The sequence below is a fragment of the Podarcis gaigeae genome (genome assembly GCF_964106915.1).
Source record: "Podarcis gaigeae genome assembly, chromosome: 10".
In the NCBI taxonomy this organism is placed as follows: domain Eukaryota; kingdom Metazoa; phylum Chordata; class Lepidosauria; order Squamata; family Lacertidae; genus Podarcis; species Podarcis gaigeae.
In genome coordinates, this window is record NC_139686.1 from 26,455,557 (window position 1) to 26,479,356 (window position 23,800).

The 23,800-nt window shown below is 43.8% G+C and overlaps 1 protein-coding gene and 1 long non-coding RNA gene across 2 annotated transcripts in view; one reads left to right on the plus strand and one right to left on the minus strand.

Moving 5' to 3' along the window:
- Positions 1-8,307, minus strand: part of LARGE1 (LARGE xylosyl- and glucuronyltransferase 1) — a 305,669-nt gene extending 297,362 nt beyond the window's left edge. The window contains exon 1 of the mRNA XM_083700252.1: positions 7,217-8,307. The gene's annotated coding sequence lies outside the window, so the exon portion shown is untranslated. The remainder of the gene's footprint in view (positions 1-7,216) is intronic.
- LOC310826365 lies at positions 735-22,855 on the plus strand. The gene is made up of 4 exons (XR_014555793.1): positions 735-790; positions 14,171-14,266; positions 15,626-15,751; positions 22,742-22,855. It is a non-coding gene; the product is annotated as an uncharacterized lncRNA (long non-coding RNA).
- The last annotated feature ends 945 nt before the right edge of the window (positions 22,856-23,800 follow it).

Genomic DNA, 23,800 nt, shown 5'->3' on the forward strand with positions numbered 1-23,800 from the left:
AGCTCTTAATAAACATCATGACTAGTTTCAAGCCTCTTGAATCAAAAATAATTTGCTTAAAATGAAAACACAGCATTTTACACAATACTTTTCATCTCCAAGACACTTCACAAAGATTAATTAAAATGTACCAAAGTTGTTGTTGTGTTTTTTAAAGACTGCCATCTTATCAGAAATAAAGTCAAATGTTTTTGGGAAAGCCATGAGCAGGGCATGGAGGCACTAGCAGTTCCTCATTGTGTGCATCTCAGCATCTGTTATTTTCAGATACAGTGCTTCTGAACATGGAAATCTCATTTAGACACCATTGCTAATAAACCATTAATAAAAGTATCTACCTATGAATTTTTATAACCTTTAATTAAAACATCACATCATAAGTTAGTGAATTCCACAGGTCCTTTTTTGTCTGTCCTGAATCAACCAACAAATTTCATCGTATGATCCAGAGTTCTAATGCTATTGGGGGGGGGGGGAGCTCTTGAGCACTTTCTCCATACTTTTCCTGAATTTATAAACCTCATATGTCCCCCTTACGTTTACTTTTCTAAACTTAGAATACCCAACAGCATTCTGGTTGAAAAACACTCCTGACAATGTTTCCTGCCCTCTCTCTGACTTGGCTTTGTGACATCGTCATATTGTCGAATATGATTGGCTGTACCATGTCATCACACTGCCTACATGAACCTTGATTGGCAGGAATATTCTCAGGAATAAGTCATTTAAAAACAAACAAACAAAAACATCAGTTGCAGATTGTGGGATGCAGCAACTATCAACATGTAATGTAAGCAAAGAGTTTGTTGAAACTTTGTAAAAATCCCCTTCTCACTCCAGAATATGTGGGCAAACACTCAGCACAACCACAATTGACTAGCAATGAGTGCTTATTAACATTCCTGATGAGACTGACCAAGAAGCCTGAGCTCTAGGAAATTATACTAGAGATTTCCAGCAACAGACCTGCTCTAAACCCCATGGAAGATTGGGCAAAGCCTCTTGGGGAGTTTAACAAAATTTGGATTTGTCTTAATGGTATAAATAAGGAGCAGCCAAAAAACCGAATTAGGTCCAAAATGGAAATTAAGTCAGAGGAGCAGGAAATGCAATTAATGCACAATACATTCACATTGACTGGGATTTGCCTACCATTAAAGTGAGCATCTAGCTTCCATAGATCTAGTGGTTCACCACTAAGAGAAAGGATTCCACACACAAGTTCAAACCATTCATTGAAGAACACTGAACTTCAATATTCTTTACACACTTAAAGCTTCCCCAAGGCCAAACTAAGGCAATTAGGTCCAAAATGGAAATGAAGCCACAAATGAAGCCCCTGGGGCAATTCCCCCCAAAACTGCCCCCTTCCTCCCTGAAAGTAATGCATGAAATGACATTAAAAAACAAACAAACTACATTTTTCAAAAACAACAACACACACATGATTTTGCCATTCTGGGTGGTCCTATTAAATGTATTGTAACCATACACTGGCTATTGGCTTTTTCTAAGCGACTGGCACAACTATTTACAATGTTTTTGTTCATTCCATGGTTGCATATAATTATATGCCCATCATTATATGAGGACAGTTGACATGCAGCTTAATCCTATTCATGCTTATTCAAAATTAGGTCCCACTGTAAACATCTGTGCAAATGGGCACAGGATAGTACATTTCACGCAACAACCACCAAAAGGAAATAGTAGTGATCATTATTTATTAAATGTGTACATCACCCTTCATCCATAGATCTCAGGGTGGTTCACACCATAAAATTACAGTATAACAAACACAAAATACATAATGAAATTAAGAACAACCCCCGCCCCAATAATCTCTCATCTTACAGACTATCACTTTTCCTTGTAATATGTTGCTGTAGGGGAGGGACTGTGAGCAGCGTTTGAAATTCACCAGGTGCATTTTGCACCTGGCTTGGGGCCACTTGAGACCAAATGAAGATGCCTGGGCTCCAGGGTGGTGCCTGACGTCTACACCGTGTGGAGGTGCGTGCCTGAGGATCCTTGGATCTTGACTAGCAACAAATCCTGTAGAATCTGTTATGTTTTATCTGCACAATCAGAATGAATTTCAGGAACCAAAAAGTCATATTGAAAAATATGACTTTCGAACCATCTTGCCCCAAAATGGAAACTATGCATTCAGTTTTGGTGACTGTAACCCTAGTTTAAGGAGCCATTGGGCACCTAGCTTATATATGTGAATTTCTAACATTGTTTATAGGTAACATCATAGGAGGGATGTTTCTATAAAGAAGGTGCAACTTGTTTCTAGAGAGAATGTGCAACTTGTTATTGTTTTTGCTACTTTCAGGAATTTTTGCTACTTTCAGGAATTGTAATGTTGCCAATGTAATGTTGCTGTTACATTCATAGTATCAAAATGTTTTCTTTGTATGTTGTTACATTTGCTATTATGTTCCTACTTTTTTTATTCCTGCTACAAAATTGTTTTGTGATTGTTGATTTTGTGATGCATTGCTGTTTTCCTTTCATAAGCCGCTTTGAACAGTTTTTATAGTAGGTGATACCTACTATAAAATTCCTACCACCAGCAGCCATCAGCTTTTGAATCACCAAGCAAAAAGCTACTCACTTTCCGAAGCCAGTTTGCACTGAAATCTGGGTTACAAGAAAGGAAAAATATTCATTAAAAAGGACTGGATTCTGAAGAGCAACATGCAATTACTCCTGTCAAAATGAACAAGAATATCCCTGTGCAGGTTAGGCAGGCTTCGTAACGCACTGCATCTTGGTACAGAATTTATAAGAACGCTTCATTTCCACAAGAGACGTACAAAGCAACATATGCTCAAGAAAACTCACAGGAGAGATGTTCTGTGCACCAACACAATTTATCTGTCAAGAGAATGACCTTACCTAGGTGAAAATGTACTTACAATTATCATTCTGTGCCAGAAAAGGACACAAATATTTTGTTACAAGCTCACGGAGTATAAATTCTACCTTCTTCTGCGCTGCAGTTTATTGAGAGGACACTCTTTAGAATTCCAGAAAAGTTCAATAGCTTGCAGACGGTATCTGGCTTTTTAATATTCAGTGCTATTCCTAGCTCTCTTTCACACATACTCCAACATCTGAAAGGATTATTATCCTTCTGTATAATGCAACCCAAAATCCATCATATCTTATGTGAAAACAGAGGAGAGCAGCCAGACCCTTGCCGATTAGTTTAAGCCCTCTATCACTAGTATATTCTTCCCTACGCATTTCCAAAGTATATTAGAGGAACAGTATTTGCTAATGGGTTACATCAATGGAGATGTTCAGCCACAGCACACATTCCAGACAGGATATATGAAAGTAACAAAGGCAATGTGAGGATCCAGCCTTAATATCCATTAACTAATTTGTGGGTTCTCACCCCCCCCCCAAGCTACTAGCCCATCAATGACTCTGCAGTAAGTTCATTGTGGATTTTACATGGCCACTAAGCCCTGCTGACCACAGGATTTGTAAACCACAACAGACAACCAAAACAGCAGGACAATCCAAGACCTGGAAAGTTTAAACTTCAGATCTGTTTGTGTTATTACAGATTTGTAGTTGACAAGGCCTGTCCCGCAGTCAGTTCTGAGTCCTTAGAAACACACACACCTTGAGAGACTGCATCTAAATGCTTTGCAAGTTACCATTTGGTACTTCACGCTCAATATCACACCTCAGCATTCCGATCTGCTTAGGTTTAGTTAAGATATTTCCCTCTGCTGCAAGAGTGTTTACAGATACCAATTTGTCTTAAGCACAAGACCTCTTGGCAATAAGGGCTTGGTACTCTCGCTTATTATAGCAGCTTATTGTGACAGTATCTAGGTTTCCAACACTGGGGCAGGCGGGCAGGGGCTGAGACAGTAGCAATACTAGTCCCTCTAGCATATTGCTGAAGTAAGAGGCTGAAGAATACAAACAGCAACACACTCAGCACTATTTCTGTGTTAAGTTAAAATATTGCCATTTCCAGCAGAGCACTTCTCGAAAGTGTAAGCAACCTTAGGTTAATTTATCAAAGTTCCTGTACTTCTTAGGTGCAAAACTGTCAATAAATAGTCATTTATATGACATTTTAAGTTTAACTCAATCACATGTACAAGTCCCCTTTCCTGTGGGAATCACCATCAACAGACGAAACCAAGTTTCAAGAAGGTACACATGTATATATCATACACTTACTCTGATTTAGCTGTTACTCTCAGGTACATACAGTTAGTAAAGTGCATAATTTAGAATCTCCACTGCATATGTATGCTTGAAAGAATGTTTTTTTTATAAAAACACCAAGTAATATTGAAAAGTAAGTAAATATTGGAGGGTGGTTAAAGGTGTATTAAGGCTAGGACAATAAACATTGTGTGACTTGCCTAAGAACCTATTCCAGAATTAAGATCCAGACTCAAACTACTGAGGTCCAATCCAATGGCCATTTCAGTTCTCTCCAACTCAGTTTGAGAAAGAAAAAGCATCTGTGAAAGATTCCATTAGGCTGGAAGCATTGATCAATTGGCATTTTCCAAATGATGTACTAGGACTCTGGGTTTAGAATTTGTGCCCTTGCCAAACCCCTCTCCATTCCACTTTCAAGTAATAATTTGGAGTGGGGGGGGGGAGAGAGAGACTGAATAATGACTCCCCAACTCAAAACATCTGCATTGGCACATTTGCCTGCAACACTGGCATAACATCATGATTTGTAATGAGCTCTGGCATAGTGGATGGCATGCCCCATTCTAAGCATTTGTTAGCTAATGCAGTAAGTCTAATATCCATAATCCCAACACACATTTACTTGGTAGTAACTCCGAATTATTTCAGTTGAATGTATTTCCAAATAAACATGCTTAGGAACAGACTAAAAAAGGCAGCATTTCTTGAGCTGTTCTGCCCAAAGACCAAACAATGTGCAGCCCATGCAAAGTTTGATATACCCAATCCCAGCTACACTGAAGCTGTGCCCAATTTATGTAGCACTTTTTAATATGCGAAATGCATTTTTTACACCTTGCATTAGACACCCCTCTGCCAAGTTCTCACAGGTCCCATACTAACCAAATTCTATACATGACAAAGTGCAATTCTATACATGCACACAGTGCCAACTACTCAAAATTCTGCTGCAGTTTCATTAATCCATTTTCACATATGCCTCTAACATCAGTCAACCAGGAAGAAAGCCTTTGGTTGCTAGCTGGCAACAGCACACCTGCCCAGTAGTTGTTGTTTCTTCTTTTTTAAATGAAGGCAAGACAGAAAAAGGAAAGCCCCCACCCCCACCCCAATTTGAGGTAATGCTCAGAAGAGAAGCATATCAGATGGGCTCTGGAATACATAACATGAACCAGGAACCTCTCCAACAGCACTTACATGAAGCACTGCCAAACTTCATATTATCTCTACAGAGTCACTAAGTTGTTTATTTGTTCCCCAAGGAGATCAGCTAAATGAACTAAATGACACAATTCACACAGACTGATAACAGCAGAAATCTGTCCAAGACACCAAACCTAAAGCAGTACAAGGGAAGAATCTGCCCCAATTAAACAGCCATCTAGCTGAAAGCAATCTGTTCCTTGAAAGTGTCCCATTTAACCAGACTGTCTATTAAGAGGGTATTGACTTTAATAAATTCAGAGAGGACTGAAATAACGTTTACAGCCCATTCATCCTGGAGAAGAAGTGGACACAGCTGATAATGTGACAACTCCTTATTGAACCTAATCGCTTAAGTCAAACCAGCCAGAAAGCTTGCTTCTTGAAATGTTGAAGTGACCTTTCAAACATGCTCATTACTCTCCCTCCCTCCTTCCTCATGCCCCCCATGCAGATACACAGCAATTATTTGTTGATACAGCAGAAATGCTTTTTTAAAAAATCTATTATACAAGGTATACAACAAAGACCTTTTAGCCTGCGGAATAGGCAAGTTTTCAAGATACACAGGGCTGCACATTTAAGCACAGTTCTTCATCAATATCTCCTGCCCAGGGCTAGCTTTGATGGTTTTGCTGTCCAAGATTCTCATCTCTCCACACATTAAACAAAACAAAACAAAACAAAATCCCTAAGGCTGCAATCCTAATGACCTATGCTAGTACAATGGTTCAAGAACTGAAGCAAGTAGTAATTGACTCCTCAGCATACATGGTAAGGTTCAAAGAGAGCCTATCTGCCTCCTTTTTCTCCCCAACCACAAAATCTGTTCCTCTACTTGGTGGCTAAGATCCACACACACATTACTGAGACCTCAACAGACAACAGTTTATCCATAAGCTCTGAACAGGTTCTTCTGTCCATTCCACCCTGGATACTTTTCACAAGTTACACACAACTCAACAGTGATGTTGAGAGGATTCAGTTCCATCAAACATTTTGTTCTTTACTTTCATGGGGGTCTTAAAGCTTCACTTTGAAGATGGTCTGTTTTTGAGTACCAACACCCAAATGACACCCTTTCTGAACAGCAAGTACCACTTAAAAAGTAAATAAAGTCAATAGCCCACTTCTTTGCTTACTGAGGTCTCTGTGACTTTAAGGAAATCCTTTGCACATCAGTGAAGTGAATGCAGGTGGCAACTGCCATCTTCCTGACTTTTGTATGTTTTGGTCGTGCAATAAGCATCATAACTATTTTTTGAGCAAAGTGTATGAGAATGAATCCAGTCCTAGACAAATGACTTGCCTTCCAAATCAAACCCGGTCTCCTTTTAGCCACCGCCAATGGAGATAACTGGCGGTGGTGCGTTCCTTCGACCGGCTCAAGACAACTGCGATCCTACCAACATTCACGGAAATCTGGGAGGCTTGCTTCGGAGTAACCGTGCAAACAACAATGGGCTGCACAGAAAGGAGCGCGGCTCTTGAGAGATGGCTGCGATTGTGTATCTCGAAAAGAAGCCCAATTCGTCAGGAAGAAGAACACACAAAACGAGGCAGCAGGAGCAGCAGAAGTGAGGCTGGAATTCCATCCACGCCTACTTGGGGATGAACTCCAGTGAACAAAACGGGACTTTCTTTCACGTAAAATGGGCGTCGGATCGGGCCGCACGCTTATTTAAAGGGGAATACGGAGGAGAAAGAAAGAAAGAAAGAAGAGACGGAAGATGCTCCCCCTCTTCTTTCTCACAGAGCAATACCCGGCTTAGCATCACCGCCCAAGCCCCAAACAGCCTCTTACCTTCTCTGGTGTTGCTGCTGCGGAGAGGTGCTTTGCCAAGGGAGGGGGGATCCCCTGTGAGGCTGGCCGCTTCTAAGCCGGGCAGCTGTTGGGCTCCTTCTCGGAACCAAAGGCACCCGGAACAGACGCAGATCCCCTTCTTTCTACCAATCTAATTTACTCGCGGGGGGGGTGGGGTGGAGGGATGCGATGGTTCAGGCTGCGCGAGAAAAGCAGGCGCCGATCCAGCGCTTTCGGAGGATCTCTCCGGCGGTCCCAGACTATAAGGCAGCTCAGCTGGTCCGATCTGCGTGCGAGCAGCGGAGGAAGGGGGGGGGGAGAGAAGCAGGAGCAGGAGGAGGAGGAGGAGGGAGAACCGGGAGCCCCCCTCCCCGGTCGCCTGCTCAGGGCCTGCCGGCTCCTCCTTCCCCCATGCTGTCCTGGGGGGGGGGAGGCAACCCCCGTGGCCCGCCGGGCGCCTCGCGCTGCGCCCAGGCCCCCTCGCGCGGCCCGCGGGGTTGGCCCGGGGAGGGGCACGTCCCGTTAGCTCCGCTGCGGCCTCCCCGGGGCCTGCAAGCACGCCGGGCGGGGGAAACCCAGGCCCGGACAGGGCTCGGAGAGGCTGGTGTGGGGAAGCCCCTCAAGAAGGTCGCGGACAACGAAGAGGCGGCGGCGGCGAGGCAGCCCGGTCTGCGTGGCCGCTGGGTGCCGCTCGGGCTGCCTTGGCGGCGGCGCTTCAGTCACTCGCTCTCCTTCCCAGCAGCGCCGCGCCGCCGGCTCTCCAAGTGCCACCACTTCGGCAGCCGGCTTCGGCGCTCCCGGGAGACCCGGGCTGCCCCCCGCCCGGAGGTATAGCAGGCAGGCAGGCAGGAAGGCGGGCTCCGGGCGGCGCTAAGCGAGGCTGGCCCCTAGTGTGGCTACTGGCAGGCAGGCAGGCGGGCTGCTTCTCTCTCTGTCTTGCTCGCTGAGGCGCCGCCGCCGCCGCTCCGCCTCAGCTCCCGTTGCCAGCAGGCTGCGCGCCCTCGCGCCCGCCCTAGCCCAAGGAAGTGGCCGCTCGCTCAGCGGCAGCTGCAGCCACTGAGGATCTGTGTCATGTCTGTCTGTGCAGCGGAGGGGATGGGCGGCGAGGAGCCGAGGCGGGGCCAGCCCGCCGACACACACACGCCGCCCTGTGACAGGCGGCGAGCCAGGGCCCAACCAGGAGCGGCCCCCTGCTGCAGAGCCCTCCCCCTTCCAGCCGCCCTCCCCTCGCTTGTAGCCTCACTGAGGAGAGAGGCAGAGAGAGGGGAAGGGAGCGGAGCTCGCGAGTTAGCGGAGAGGGTATTTCCCTTCACCGCGGTGGCTAGACTGAGGGGAAAGAGCCGGAGGGCGAGCCTTTTCCCCGCTCTTCCGCTTTTTCTCTGTCCCGCTTCTCGCACCTCCCGGCGGAGGCGGTGCCTTGCTGAGGAAAAAGTCCGGAGAAACCCCGCGAAGTGCTGGCGGCGGGCACCAGCGCGGACACGCTCTCCGGCTCCTCACGCGCCCGCCTCCTGCTTCTTATGGGAGCCTAGAAGGAGCAGTAGAGGCGGCTATAATAATCCGACTGAATAACGGCCATGTGCGTGTGTCTCTAGGCAGGGAACTGGCGGTGGCTCCTTCTCCCTCGGGCGGGCTGCGGCGACTCAGGAGCCCGTCTGGGCTTCCTTTCGACAGAAGCGCAGGATCCCGTCCCGCCTTCCTCCGCCTCTTGCGCTCCGCTGGGCCGGCTGGAGTTACAAAGGGGGGGGGGGGGACGAGGTTGGAAAACCCTCCCCGGAGCCGTTCACACGACGACGCCTTCGCGTGTTCCAGAGCGGGGGGAGGCCCTGTGCGAGTTCTGGGGCCAAGAGGGAGCCCGGCACAAAGGGCTTTGAAAGCGGGGAGGCAGTTTTAGCGTCGCCGAGCTCGCTGCGGTCTTCCGCAGTTTCCATGGGGACAACGCGGCGAAGTTAGCGCCCTCAGCCCCTCATGAGCCTGTTGTGCAGACTCGAGCGGCGCTAAGGCGCCCTGTGTCTAGTCCTGGCTAAGTGTTGCCAGCGCTCTGTGCACTTCCAGGGAAAAAGGCGGAAGACAAAGTCAATGAGGAGCCCTCCAGATGTCGTCGACTACAACTCCCATCAGCCCCGGGGAGTCCCAGCAGCAGCAGGCAGGGCAGCGCGTTGGCGACTCCTTATTCTGCTGGACTTCCAGCTACACTTGTCTCCAGCAGAGGGTTTCCCATCACCTGGAGATACCAGAGATTGAGCCTAGCCATCCTCCCATTGGACTCTCTTTTCCAGCAAAGTAAATATAGGTGTCTTAGGAGTGGACTGCTAAAATTGTCCCTGAACCATAGCTGTCAACGTTTCCCTTTTGTAAAGGGAAATTCCCTTATTCCGAATAGGATACCTCGCAAGAAAAGGGAAAAGTTGACAGCTATGCCCTGAACCAGTCTGACCTTGGTTTCAAATCGAGATCCCTTCCTTTTCATCTTTGTTACTCACAGTTGTAGAGTTGAACTTCTTTCCCTCCCTCCCTTTCCTCATTAGGGATGTACTGAAATGGGTTAATCCCAAATGGCTCACAGGTGCATGATGTTTCAGTGCAACAAAATAACATCTAATAATTATGCTGCCATCAAAATGTCAATATTCCACATATTAAAATAATATCTAATGTCCTGGTCCCATTAACATGTCAGATTTTAATGCCATTTCCTTGAACTCATTTCTTCAAAAATAAAAATAAAAAATGAATAAAAATGTAGCAGAGTTTGTTCTTGTGATACCTTATTTTTTGACATGTGTGGACCAGGGGCACCTGTCTGCAAAGTACAGCATTCTTCTAACTCATTTCTTCCACTCCATTAGGGGGATGCAAAGTGGTTTATTGCCATAAATCAACCTATTAAGAAAGAGCCTTTGTTTGAGAATAGCCCAAGGAGTTAAGCATAAAGAGAACAAAACATTTTAAGCAGCTGAGAGAAGCACTTAACAAATAACAGTTTATTTTTTTAAAACCCTCTGAGTTGTTTCCATTTAGCCCATCCACCCTTTTCACATGGAGGGTGGAGGTGTGAGCATATATCCCATGAATAATAATGTAAATATTCATGGGAGAGAATGATACAACTAAACATTCACTGCTGCTTAAAAAAAAAACAACAACTTTCCAGAGCGGTAACAGAAAATTATGGGGAGGAATGACATCTTCGGAACGCTTTAGACTACCACAGATACTTCAAATATTAAGTTGTTTCCTCGCAACAGCCACTTAAATAGGGTGGCTTGCTTAGGAGTGAGGAGTGTTTTATTGAAGATTTAAAGAAATATAGGAGCTTTAAAAATAATATTTTGCAGCAAAGTCTACCAAAATATCTTGAACTTCAGAACTGTTTACTTAAGGGAAGATAGCATTTGCCATACCGCATCAAGGCATTCGTCCATCAAGTCTAATATCCTGCCTCCAGCAGTGCCCACTGCTGAATGCTTTACAGTCAGAGTTATATCAGATGAACTGAAGTATACCATAAAGCTCAACATGGCAGTGATATCATTTAACTGTTATGGACTGGGACGGTTGACATGCAATGACACCCCGGAAAACCATATGAAAAATATCTTGGCAAATCTACAATAGCTGCTGAGTTCCAACAAGAAATGATGATTTGGAGAAACACTGTATGATATGCTGGCAGTTCTTTTCTCAAGCAAGGAGGACAACTGCAAGCACCCTACCCTAGATAATTATTCTGTACTAAGGAACAAGGCTGTCACTTAAGCAGTCTTTTAGCATAGCCTTTTAACATAGCCACATTCCAATCGTCTAGAATGAAATCACAGGCCAAAGGAGAAGGCATAGATGGCTGTATCTGAATGAGTTTCAAGAGATCTAAAATACTTTAGCCACTTTAATGCATTACATGAAGCAAAACAAAAAAAAACCAGGATCACTGGGGCAAGTGTCCTCACTTTCCATCTCCAAATAGTATAGTCAGCTAGACACCAAAATATGAACAACAACCAAGCCTCTTGAAAAAGGAAATGTTATAGCTGTAAGTTTGTACCATGTGGGAAAAGACTGTTTCAAGGGGTGCTTTGCATGAAGCAAGTCCAAGGTTTAGTACCTGGTAACTCCAGGTGGGGCTGGAAAAGGTAAAGGTAAAGGTAAAGGTACCCCTGCCCGTACGGGCCAGTCTTGCCAGACTCTGGGGTTGTGCGCCCATCTCACTCAAGAGGCCAGGGGCCAGCGCTGTCCGGAGACACTTCCGGGTCACATGGCCAGCGTGACATCGCTGCTCTGGCGAGCCAGAGCCGCACACGGAAACGCCGTTTACCTTCCCGCTGGTAAGCGGTCCCTATTTATCTACTTGCACCCGGAGGTGCTTTCGAACTGCTAGGTTGGCAGGCGCTGGGACCGAGCAGCGGGAGCGCACCCCGCCGCAGGGATTCGAACCGCCGACCTTTCGATCGGCAAGTCCTAGGTGCTGAGGCTTTAACCCACAGCGCCACCTGCGTCCCGGGCTGGAAAAGACAAAGGTCTAAAACCCTGGAGAACTTCTGCTGAACCAAATAGACTGACTTTTGTGGAAGTTAAGGTATTTTTCTATCTTGTTTCTAATTGTGCCTGGGAGAATCAATTCAAGATATGGGAAGTGGCAGAATGTTTCACGAGTATGTATATTTTAACCATTGAAAATCCCTCACATTTAAATAATGTTTGAAGTAGTCTAGGATGTGGCAAAGGAAATAAAGAGTAGATGGTTAACCACTGGTATTTAACCACAAATGAATTTGGCTTAAAAGATTGAAGTTCCTCCATTAGTCTAGGCAACAAGAGCCATAAAGAAGCTTTCCCCAGGAAAAGCAAATCAATCATCAGACTAAGGCAGAAAGTAATGATTTGCTGCTCTATTTATTGAATTGTGAGTCACCATAAAAGCTACCAAATGCGTGCAATAAAAGCAAAAGGGGGAAAAACTGCTTCTCACTTAATTGGCATTTACTTAGACAATAAAGCAAACAATCTTACATGATAATATACAAGTTGTGTGACTTGCATATGAAATAAAAGAACTACTCTTGTCAACTTCATAGGCCACACTTTTACTCCTGGGGACTGATTACTTTCATTGGGTTTGTATCCGCTGGCACTTAGCAATGGGTCAATAAGCAACCATCTGAAGAGATCTGAAGAGGTTGTGACTTGGACACCGATTTGGGGACTGGGGCAATGGGGCAGAGGATCAGGTCCTGATTACTAATACAGGCCATAGTCACACTATACATTTAAAGCATTATACCACTTTAAACACTTTAAACAGAATCCTAGGAACCGTAGTTTGTTAAGGGTACTGAGATTTGTCAGGAGAACCCTGTTCTCCTCATAGAGCTACGGTTTCCAGAGTTCCCCAGGAAGAGGGATTGATTGTTAAAGCACTCTGAAAAGTGTGGCTGAGAGGACTAGAGGGCCTCTAACAACTTTCAGCACCCATAAACAAACACACTTTCCAAAAAATCTTTGTAGGAATTCATGGCAGTTTAAAGTGGTATCATAGTGTTGTAAATAGATTATGTGAATTCAGCCACAATCTGGTCTTGGGATCTTCAAACCAGTTGGGGCCCCATCTGAATCGCACAACTAGTTTAATGTGGTTCCTCTCGCCATGCATAATCCTTCAGGCTAGTTAAAATGCAAGCAAATTATTCTGCAGTGTAAATGTTAAGGGAGCTTCCAAATTCAACCCGTTTCATCAAGGTTTCTCAATGTAACAGGGAGCACGAAGAGGTAGGTGGCAGGATTCTGCCCTGCTGGTTCTCAAGATAATAATGCATGATAGTTGGGTATGTTAATGGGGTTCTATCAGGAGATAAAGGAAATATATTCCACACTGCTATGATCCTTCTCTCCCTTCTGGACTAAAGATATGCTCCCCCACCATAGCAAAAAAGGAAGGCAGCACCATATGCAAATATATGTCATAAGCTACCCTATAGGCTTATGCATGCTTAACCCTGCTTCCAACTCTTTGTTGCATTTACCCAAGAGAAATTACTTGTGCAGCCAGATCATGTCCGTGCAATTTACTCAGATGTTGCATGGTAACTTCACCCACCTTTTTTTTTTTTTTGCTTGTGACACACTTGTACTTTGCTTTGCACATGCGCAGAGGCAGCTTCTGTATTAGTAACTCATCCCTATACTAATCTAGGAGCACTGAAAACAGATTCTAGTGCTGAGCTCTTATGATCCATGGCTCTTTCCCTGTATTTTGAGTGGAGGGAAGCACATTTCTTTGCTTCCTCCAAACTTTATTGTCAATACAATTAGAGTCAAATTATGAAATGAGCTTTCTATTACCAGAACCCTATGAGATGTACCATTTCAGCTGTAATCTTTTAATTATTTTTTTTAGGCAGGAGGAAAAAAGTTGTGTAGCTAGCACCTATAAAACATGGCTGGCTGAATTCATTTTACTTTCAAAAGGTGTTGAAATTAAATCTCCTACTCTCTGCAGATGGTTGGAGATAGGGATCAAAACATTGTTAACCCTTCCCACACATAAATGAGAAAGCATTACAAACATAATTGAACAAGAAATCAATTTAAAACCAACAACCACAAAACAATTTTCAGAGGAGAGGGGTAGCAATGTAAGTATATTCCAGGAAAATCAACAGTCTTGTAGCACCTTAAACCATAACAAATGTATTACGGTCCAAGCTTTCAGACTACAATCTGCTTAATCAGGTATATAAACTGGCAGGTAGGTATCTATATGGTGGTTGCTGGAGAGAGGGACTGTTAGATAACAGAGAAATGAAATGTAAAAAGTCCAAACTATTACGGTTATATTAAATGTGTTTTATGCAAATCATCATGGTGACCATTTACAAAGCAGTGTGGATGATGGTACAGGTATCCTGGCATTGATAAGCCAATGAACATCTCAGTGAAAAACCCATTATCTCGTTTCAGGGCCCAGGTGATAGAACTTCTTGAGAAGTTGTATTTCAGTGGTTTTATACTGGAAACTCTATTTGAAGTTTCGTCTTCAAGAATAGTCCCCTAAAGGTGAGTAACACAATGTCCTGAGAGGTTGAAATGTCCCCCCACTGGTTTCTTTGAATATAGAATCATAGAATCATAGAGTTGGAAGAGACCACAAGGGCCATCGAGTCCAACCCCCTGCCAAGCAGGAAACACCATCAGAGCACTCCTGACATATGGTTGTCAAGCCTCTGCTTAAAGACCTCCAAAGAAGGAGACTCCACCACACTCCTTGGCAGCAAATTCCACTGTTGAACAGCTCTTACTGTCAGGAAGTTCTTCCTAATGTTTAGGTGGAATCTTCTTTCTTGTAGTTTGGATCCATTGCTCTGTGTCCGCTTCTCTGGAGCAGCAGAAAACAACCTTTCTCCCTCCTCTATGTGACATGCTTTTATATATTCGAACATGGCTATCATATCACCCCTTAACCTCCTCTTCTCCAGGCTAAACATGCCCAGCTCCCTTAGCCGTTCCTCATAAGGCATCGTTTCCAGGCCTTTGACCATTTTGGTTGCCCTCCTCTGGACACGTTCCAGTTTGTCAGTTTTCTTGAACTGTGGTGCCCAGAATTGGACACAGTACTCCAGGTGAGGTCTGACCAGAGCAGAATACAGTGGCACTATTACTTCCCTTGATCTAGATGCTATACTCCTATTGATGCAGCCCAGAATTGCATTGGCTTTTTTAGCTGCCGCGTCACACTGTTGGCTCATGTCAAGTTTGTGGTCAACCAAGACTCCTAGATCCTTTTCACATGTACTGCTCTCAAGCCAGGTGTCACCCATCTTGTATTTGTGCCTCTCATTTTTTTTTTTTTTGCCCAAGTGCAATACTTTACATTTCTCCCTGTTAATATGTCTCTCTCTGATATCAGACTCTTATCCATTTACTCTTTTCTATAGAGACTGGGGTTTTTTTTGGTCTTATGTGGAATGCAGAAGAGCATTGCTTGCAGATGATAATATATATCAGATTAAATTAAGTCCAGGTGCAATTTTTATTTGGCACATGTGGTGTTGGATGTGGGGCAGATAAACTCATGGCTGCAAAAGAACCATTGGGGGCATTAATTTCTTCACTTGTGATTCACAGCTACTGGCGAGGCACACTGCCTCTAACATTGGGGATAAAGACCGGCACTGACAGAGTATTCCTTTTTGCACCTGGTTAAGACACCAAGGCTTTTTGCTCAGGCTTTTAAATTTTACTATATGGTTTTAGCTGTCTGAATGGTTTTGGTTTATTAGCTCTCCATTTTTATGACATTGCTTGATTTGATATTGATTGTTTTAATACTGTATTGATACTTGGAACGTTTATGCATGCTGCCCTTTAGAACCCATGTTTGACTTAAGATGTTGTATTAATTTTCTAAATAAATAGAGTGAATTAGAGTGGCTGGCAAATGAGAGGGCAAAAGAAAGTGTCAATTGGAAAGGGCTCTGATCATCTGTATCTGCCTGTGCAGCCAACAGCTTCTGAATTATCCAGCGGTTTGCTACATGGTTGGTAAGCTACTACTATGATTCCCTATAATTTGGTTTGAGAACATATGCACATGTATTTTCCAATCATCAAATCATAGAATTGTAGAGTTTGAAGGGACCCTGAGGGCCATCTAGTTCAACCTCCTGCAATGCAATGCTTAAAGGTAAAGGTAAAGGTAAAGGTACCCCTGCCCGTACGGGCCAGTCTTGCCAGACTCTGGGGTTGTGCGCCCATCTCACTCAAGAGGCCAGGGGCCAGCGCTGTCCGGAGACACTTCCGGGTCACGTGGCCAGCGTGACATCGCTGCTCTGGCGAGCCAGAGCCACACACGGAAACGCCGTTTACCTTCCCGCTGGTAAGCGGTCCCTATTTATCTACTTACACCCGGAGGTGCTTTCGAACTGCTAGGTTGACAGGCGCTGGGACCGAGCAGCGGGAGCGCACCCTGCCGCAGGGATTCGAACCACCGACCTTTCGATTGGCAAGTCCTAGTCACTGAGGCTTTAACCCACAGCGCCACCTGCGTCCCCAATGCAATGCTTACATGTCTACTAATTAGAGTGGCCATTTATGTATTGCCAAGCAAGAGAAAAACCTTTCCCCAAAAGAGGACTATAGAGAAGACAAGTCTGGGGGGAAATGCATCTGTTAATTTATATGCATAAATGCAAATTTAGAAATGACTAAATTAAATAGTAACACAATACAATTCACCATGGTGTGGAAGACTGGGACCAGGTGGTCTGTGTACCTGCTTAGTCTGCTGCCCAGGTGCCAGCTATTGATGGACAACTTCAAGGCCCCTGCTCATCCTGCTTATGGTTATTTATTTTGAAACCAGACTTAGACCAGTCAGCACTTCAAGCAGAGGACTGTCCCCTGGCTGCACTTCACTAATGTCCTCTGTAAAGTAGGACACATGGCCACCCTGGTACTAATTAAACAGGCAGTTGGCTGCAAATTTCTCTCTCCTGTCCAGTATCGTGGGTGTATCTTCTAAAACAAAACAAGAACTGAACAAAGAGAGAGAAAGTTCTTCCACAAATTAGTAACTGCCTTCCTCTGTAGGTTCCTTCACACTCACTCCGGTCATCATCTGAGGCCCTGCTTGAAATTCCTTTACCTCCAGAGTTGAAGGAATCATATTTCAAATTCATTTATTGGTAATTGATCACCAGGCCATTGCAAAACAAAAGTTTAACAAAGGGGGATACACACCTGAATAAAAATTACAAAAAGGAACTTAAATAATATGGACATAGGTTGAATTCAAATTATACACACAGAGAGAGAAAGAACCTTAGAATTCTGAATTTTCCTACTGAACTACATCATTCTCCATAGGGAAAGTATTATTCCTATTTTGACATATGGTAAAAATGGCAGAAATGTGAATAATGTGATATAAAACATTAGGGTGTGGGAACATGAACCAATAAAATTATTAATCTCCCTAGCAGGACACAGCACTCTCCCCTTAACATCATGGGAAATGTGCAGTCTTTGCAGCTACATTTATATCTTTTCCACATAGCAGATCAATAATGGAACGTGATCAAGGCAATTCCTTGTGCTGGGAGCTTTTGTATACTACAGGGGCAGTGCAAGAGTCCAACGTGGGGATGTGGTTTACCACATAGCCTCACAACTTATGAATTGGACCATTGATTTTAACTACCCAAGTCTCTGGTGATACGATGATTCAAGAAGAGTATTGTTTGCGGTAATAGGCCCTGTGCAGAGGTTCTAAGCAGTGCTGGATTCTTCCCTTTGAAACATGAAGAAGGCTGAGGGAGCATGCAGGAGGTGTGTAAGGCTGGGAGGTGGTGGTGAGGTGTTTCATAGGAAATGTGCTAAGCACTAAACATCCAGTTCCCACTTTGCCACTGCACTGAACACAATTACATTTACAGCAGGGGCATGCAGGGCTTACCTAACTTGGATCAGCAGGACAGCTTTTCCATCAGAGTACAGCTGAAAGCTTTGCAACAGAAAATAGACCAAATGTAATCCTTCCAGAAAGCAAGCCCAAGCCCCACATCATAAAGTAAATAGGTCTATTGCATGATGGCAACAGAGACCCAGGAAAGTGCAAATGTTGTTAAACAAAGACTGGAGGGGAGTGTTTGGGAATGGGAGTGATTCATTCACTTATGCTGACACAATCCTATTAACCAGTATGGTATATTGCCCTCTGATACTATAACACATCTCAAAAGTCTTGCAGAGGGAGTCCATTGTACCTTGTATTCCAGTCATGTGGGGCTAAGCTTAACTGTTGTATGAGAGAGAGCAACAGAAAGAAATAGACAGAAAGCCATGAAACATTTTTATCAGTGATATTGCAAAGACTACCACTGAAAAGCTCAGGCTCCTGCTCCCCCAAATTTCCTGGCTGTTTGCATTTCGGATAAGGATGCAATGCCATTGAACTTGATAGTTAAAATAGTGGTCAGTACAGTAGCTAGCTGAACCTGGAAGCTGCCTAATTATATTAGGTGTCATGCACTAAGGATGTCACCACAAGTTGGCTGGGAAGTAATGTAAAAAGAAGCAGATAAGAAGGAGCAGCAAGACAATAAGGTGGGAAACAGCAGAAACAAGCAAGTGGACAACCACACTGGAATTTCCATTCCATCTGATAAATTAGGCTCTTATCACAAAAGTTCAATTCATGGAAGTTGATGCCATCAATAGCTAGTAGCCACTGTGGCTAAGCTCTGTCTTCCGTGTCGGAGGTAGTAGACCTCTGAATCCCAGTTGCTAGGAATCACAAGTGGAGAAAGTGCTGTTGTGCTCAGGTTTTCCTTTTGAGTTCTCTTTGTGAGTGCTGGACTTGATAGATCAGTGGGGCTCTTCTTATGTTCTTAAATTGTAAGGATGCACAGGGAAATTGTCCTTTAGGCCCATTGCTAAGGGTCAGAGCCAGCAGCAGAAGCCCATTGCAGCTAGTTTCAGTTTTGTGGAAACTGATCTTTACAGGCTTATCTTTAAGTACAATAGAACAAGGTCACATGCATGCTATACATTTAAAGCACATTGTTTGGCCCCCAAAGAATAATAGGAACTGTAGTTTGTTAAGGATTCTGGAATTGTAGTTTTGTGAGGGGTTAACTGCAGTTCCCAAGATTCTTTTGAGGAAGCCATGTGCTTTAAATGTATGGTGTGGATTTGACCAGAGAGACTAGGAAAAATTGGACGGATCCTGCTTTAGGACCAGCTCTCCTTAAGAGCTGTTACTTTGTGCATGAACAAAATGCTAATACCTTACTGCAATTTCTGTTGCTTTCTAATTGACACACTTTTATTCATTTTATTTATATAATCTTTGTGTTGCATTCCTCCCTCCGAAGAAAATGTTCAAGCAGTTTACAACCTATCTTAAAATATCAGATAAAACTTTACAAAATGTAAAAATAAAACATTACAAATGACAATCAAATATAAGATCCACATTTAGGGCAGCATAATTAACAGGAAAACAATATATTCTCTTAAGCATTAAAAAAAAATTGCAAATAAAAATAAAATCCTATACTGCAATTTAAAAATCCACATATACAAGGCACATTTATAGAAGCTTCTCCCACATTTCCGCAGCCCAGGAGCAGCTCCCAAACACATTCTTAGCAATCCTTCATACAGAAACCACACTCTCAAACATTCTCACCAACCATACCCAGCCATCTCTTACAAACCAATATCTGACTTACTGCCTGGTTTTACTCAGCACCACATCCATCCCATGAGCCTCCATCATGGCAGCACCATGGACAAGTTTTATCCTGCATGATAATATCATTTGCTGCATGATGCTAAGGATAAATAAATGAATTCTCCAATTATTGCTCTGTAATGTAATGTGAGCAAGTAATGACACTGAGGAAAACATGAACTAGTTCACATCTATTTGTAATTAACATTCGCTTCCTTTCCTGTCTATACTAGAAAGAAGAGGATGTATCTATATTTAACTCACAGTTTAATATTGTATCTTAAAACCAGATTTACAGACAATTCTATAGCTGAGGCAGGAATGAAGATTTTACTCCTGCTCAAAATGGAACACTTCATTTCCATTAAAATTGTGTGTCTTTTATACATGGAAGGCTTAATTGTTCCCAGAATTGCCTCATTAACTTCAGAAAGGTTTACCATTACAGACCCCAGAACCATGATGCTAATTAGAAAGGAACTGGCTTTAGTCTGAGGGAAGAATTGTGTCTTCTTTGAGAGAAGGCTCATTCAGTCATTGACAGAGAGTGGCTGCCAGACAGTAGAAATTACTGCCAGGTATATAAATTCAGAGAATACCTATAACAAATGCATCAGTCCCAGAGCCAAGCACACTAAACTAAGATACTAAAATAAGCTACTCTGGCATTTAAATAACAAATATTGTTAAGCAATCTGTCAAGTCCAATGCCACCCAACCAAATTAATCATGAATAGTCTCCTGGCCACAGGCTCCTTCTGCACCTAACCAGTGCATTTATGATACCCAAAATGAGGATTCACTGCCAACATTTAATAGCTGCATCAAAGCCCATAGAGGAAGGACTGAATTGGGTGAAGCCCATTTTTATTTGAAATATATCTTAACCCTCCTGGTCTGGAAGCTGCAGTCAGGGCAGAATGCAGCTGCTAGGCTGGTGAGTAGGGCAGATCAACACAAGTATATATAAGTGGTCCTGGAAGCTGATTCTGTACCTGCTGCCTCTTTAAGGAGGTAGTGCTAGCCTATACTAGTTTAAACCAACAGATAAATAAAGCAAAATGAAGTGACTGAAAATCTGGGGGTGGGATGGGGGCAACAGAATAGAGAAAAGTTCCCAAAAGCACTTAACCCAAGGATAGGGAACCTGTGACCCTCCATACATTGTTGGAGTCTAACTCCCATCCATTCCAGATATGACACCCAATGGTCAGGAATGATAAGTAAAGGTAAAGGGACCCCTGACCATTAGGTCCAGCTGTGGTCGACTCGGGTTGCGGTGCTCATTTCGCTTTATTGGCCGAGGGAGCCGGCGTACAGCTTCCGGGTCATGTGGCCAGCATGATTAAGCCGCTTCTGGCGAACCAGAGCAGCACACGGAAATGCCATTTACCTTCCCGCTGGAGCGGTATCTGTTTATCTACTTGCACTTTGACATGCTTTCGAACTGCTAGGTTGGCAGGAGCAGGGACCAAACAACGAGAGCTCACTTTGTCGCAGGGATTCAAACTGCCGACCTTCTGATTGGCAAGTCCTGGCTCTGTGGTTTAACCCACAGCACCACCCATCCATTCCAGATATCACAGGCAATGGTCAGGAATGATGGGGGGCATAAATCAACAACATCTGGAGGGTCACAGTTTCCCCAACTTTGCTTGAGCAAATAGTGAGGTCTTCGCCAGATGTTGCAAAGCTTGCAATGTTGGCACTGGACAGGTGTCTGAATTCCAAAGTTGGGGCTCTACTGCAGAAAATATAATGTTCTTTGCTGAAGCACAGTGCACCTCTCTTAAATAGGGTAGTGTACTTGGAAAAGGGCCTCGAGAAAAGATCTGAAGACATGGGTAGAATGAGATCCTGGAGGATGTGTGTGACAACAGAAGAGTGAAGGTGAAACTAATTGTATGTACAGCTAAAGAAGCATTGTGGATTAAAACAAAACAAAACACCACCAGGTCCAATTCTTGCCTTAGAACACTTGGAACAGACAGCTTGTCTCTCCTCCTCAGTGTGCTGATTAGGACTATTCTGCCAAGAGGAAAATATTCAATTGCCCAAGTTATGCTTGCATGCTGTGGCACTTCCACCCACTCTAATTGAATGTGTTCATGTGCAGTTTCCTGATGGGCTGGATTAATGTGTCAGAGGTTCTGTATCAAACTGTGCACTGGACGCTCATTACCACTTTGGTTCTTCAGTACCGGTATATCATGGTCCATCCTTAGCCTACTCATAAAGAAACAGCCATACAGAGTTCCCAGGGAAGAGGGATTGATTGTTAAACCACTCTGCAAGTTGAAGGGCTGTGAGAGAAATCAAGGTCTCCTAACTATCAGCACCCTTAACAAACTACATCTCCCAGGATTCTTTTGAGCAAGCCACGACTATTTAAGTGGCATCATAGTGCTTTACATGTATGGTGCAGATGGGGCCAATATAGTCTGTAATGTAGATGGCCACATCTACACCACACATTTAAAGCACTCTTATACCACTCTGACAGCCGTGGTTTCCCCCAAAGTATGCTGGGAGCTGTAGTTTGTGAAGTGTGCTGGGAACTATAGCACTATAAGGATTCTCCTAAGAGACCTCAGTTGCCAGGATTCTCTGGTGAAAGCCATGACTTTTACAGTGATATCATTGTACTGTAAATGTAAAATGCAGGTCTTCTTACAAATATTTGAAGGAGAGGACGCAGATATACTGTAAGAGGCATATTAATTGTGAATCATAGAATCATAAAATTGTAGAGTTGAAAGGTACCATGAGAGTCATCTAGTCCAACCCCCTGCAATGCAGGAATCTTTTTGCCCAACACGGGGCTCAAACCCACGGCCCTGAGATTAAGAGTCTCATGCTGAAGGTTATGAACTCATTTACAGACACCTGTAAATTAGAGATGCCCATCCATTTCCTTTTCCAGCTTTGAGATGAGCCTAGTCTTTCCCCCCAGATAAATTGTTATATAGTCTTGTCAGCTTTTGAGTAGGTATGGATGCAGAGCTGGGGATGTCCCTGACAGCACTGAGAAAGAAAAGGTCACCTCTTTTCAGCAGTGAAACTGTCAGTCCCAAGGGATAATCTTCTTCATCCTCATCAGCGGTTGCTGGGAAAAGCTGGTGCTTAGGTCGAGCAACATGATAGCAGCAAAGCCAATGGCAATTAGCCTGTCAGTATCAAACAGCTCTGCTTTTGTGTTTAACAATTTGCTGGCATTTTATGATTCCAAACATTGCTAGACCCTATGATTTTCTCTCTGCCTTCCCCACTTTATTATATTCTGTGGATCTTGAAAGGACAAGAATTACTGGGGTCTGAGCTGATGAACTTGGCTATACCAATGGATGAACTTTCAAAGCTGACGCACGGTATTTTGCTGCGATAAGTGAAGGACAAGATGGCATCCCTCCCCACAGGTTTGTCGTAGTCATTAATGATGTAAATCTTCTAATGGGGCTCAAGATAGCAAATAGTGTAATGCATTGTGAGAAATGAATGGGGTAGTCCTATTTTGTATAGGTAACTGGGGGGACAAACCAATCATGATAGAAGTGATGCCACTGTGACAACTTGTTTCCTTTGCCATATTAGCCAAGCAACAAACAAAATATTTTCTGTACTCATAAAATATAGTCAGGACCTCCCTAAACTATGCTAGAAAATACCATATGCCAAGAAACTGTTTTGAATTGTGAAAAGAAAGGTTTCGGCTGAAAGCACACTCCCCCCCCCCCCAAGCAAGTTTTACAAGCTAACCCACATGTGAAAATTGCAAATTGCCAGTGCTACTGAGTTTGAATGGACTTACAGTCTGCACTGAATTTTTGTCCTTGTTGTGAAACCAAGAGCTCAAGGTCATGGCTAGATGATCAATAGATCCTTCTGAAGTCATGGTACACTTTTTTAACGGCTCAGTTTCCCATCACTCATTGATTTATGGTTCCACTGTCATTCTGTATTGAGAAAAGTGAGGGAACAGCACCAAGAGGGAGAGGCAGGCGCACAATTGCCAGGAGTGGAATCTTCAAGACATAACAAGTAAAGTACTCACAGTCAATGTAACTTGTCAGAACGTTTGAGTATCTATGAGAAAAGTGTGTGATAGCACTTCAATTTAAAAATTACACGGGATCGTGCAAGCTCCCTCTCCTGCCCTGAAAAGCCAACTGCTGTTTTGATCAGTTAAACAAACACCACTGTTGCCGAACTCAAGGAAATTGTGTTTCAGTCTAGGGGTATGAAACCTATGACCTTCCTGGTGTTGCAGGACTACAGTTTCCATTATTCCTAACTATTGGCCATACTGCTTGGGGTTGATGGGAGCTGCTGTCCAACAACATCTGGGAAGCTATAGG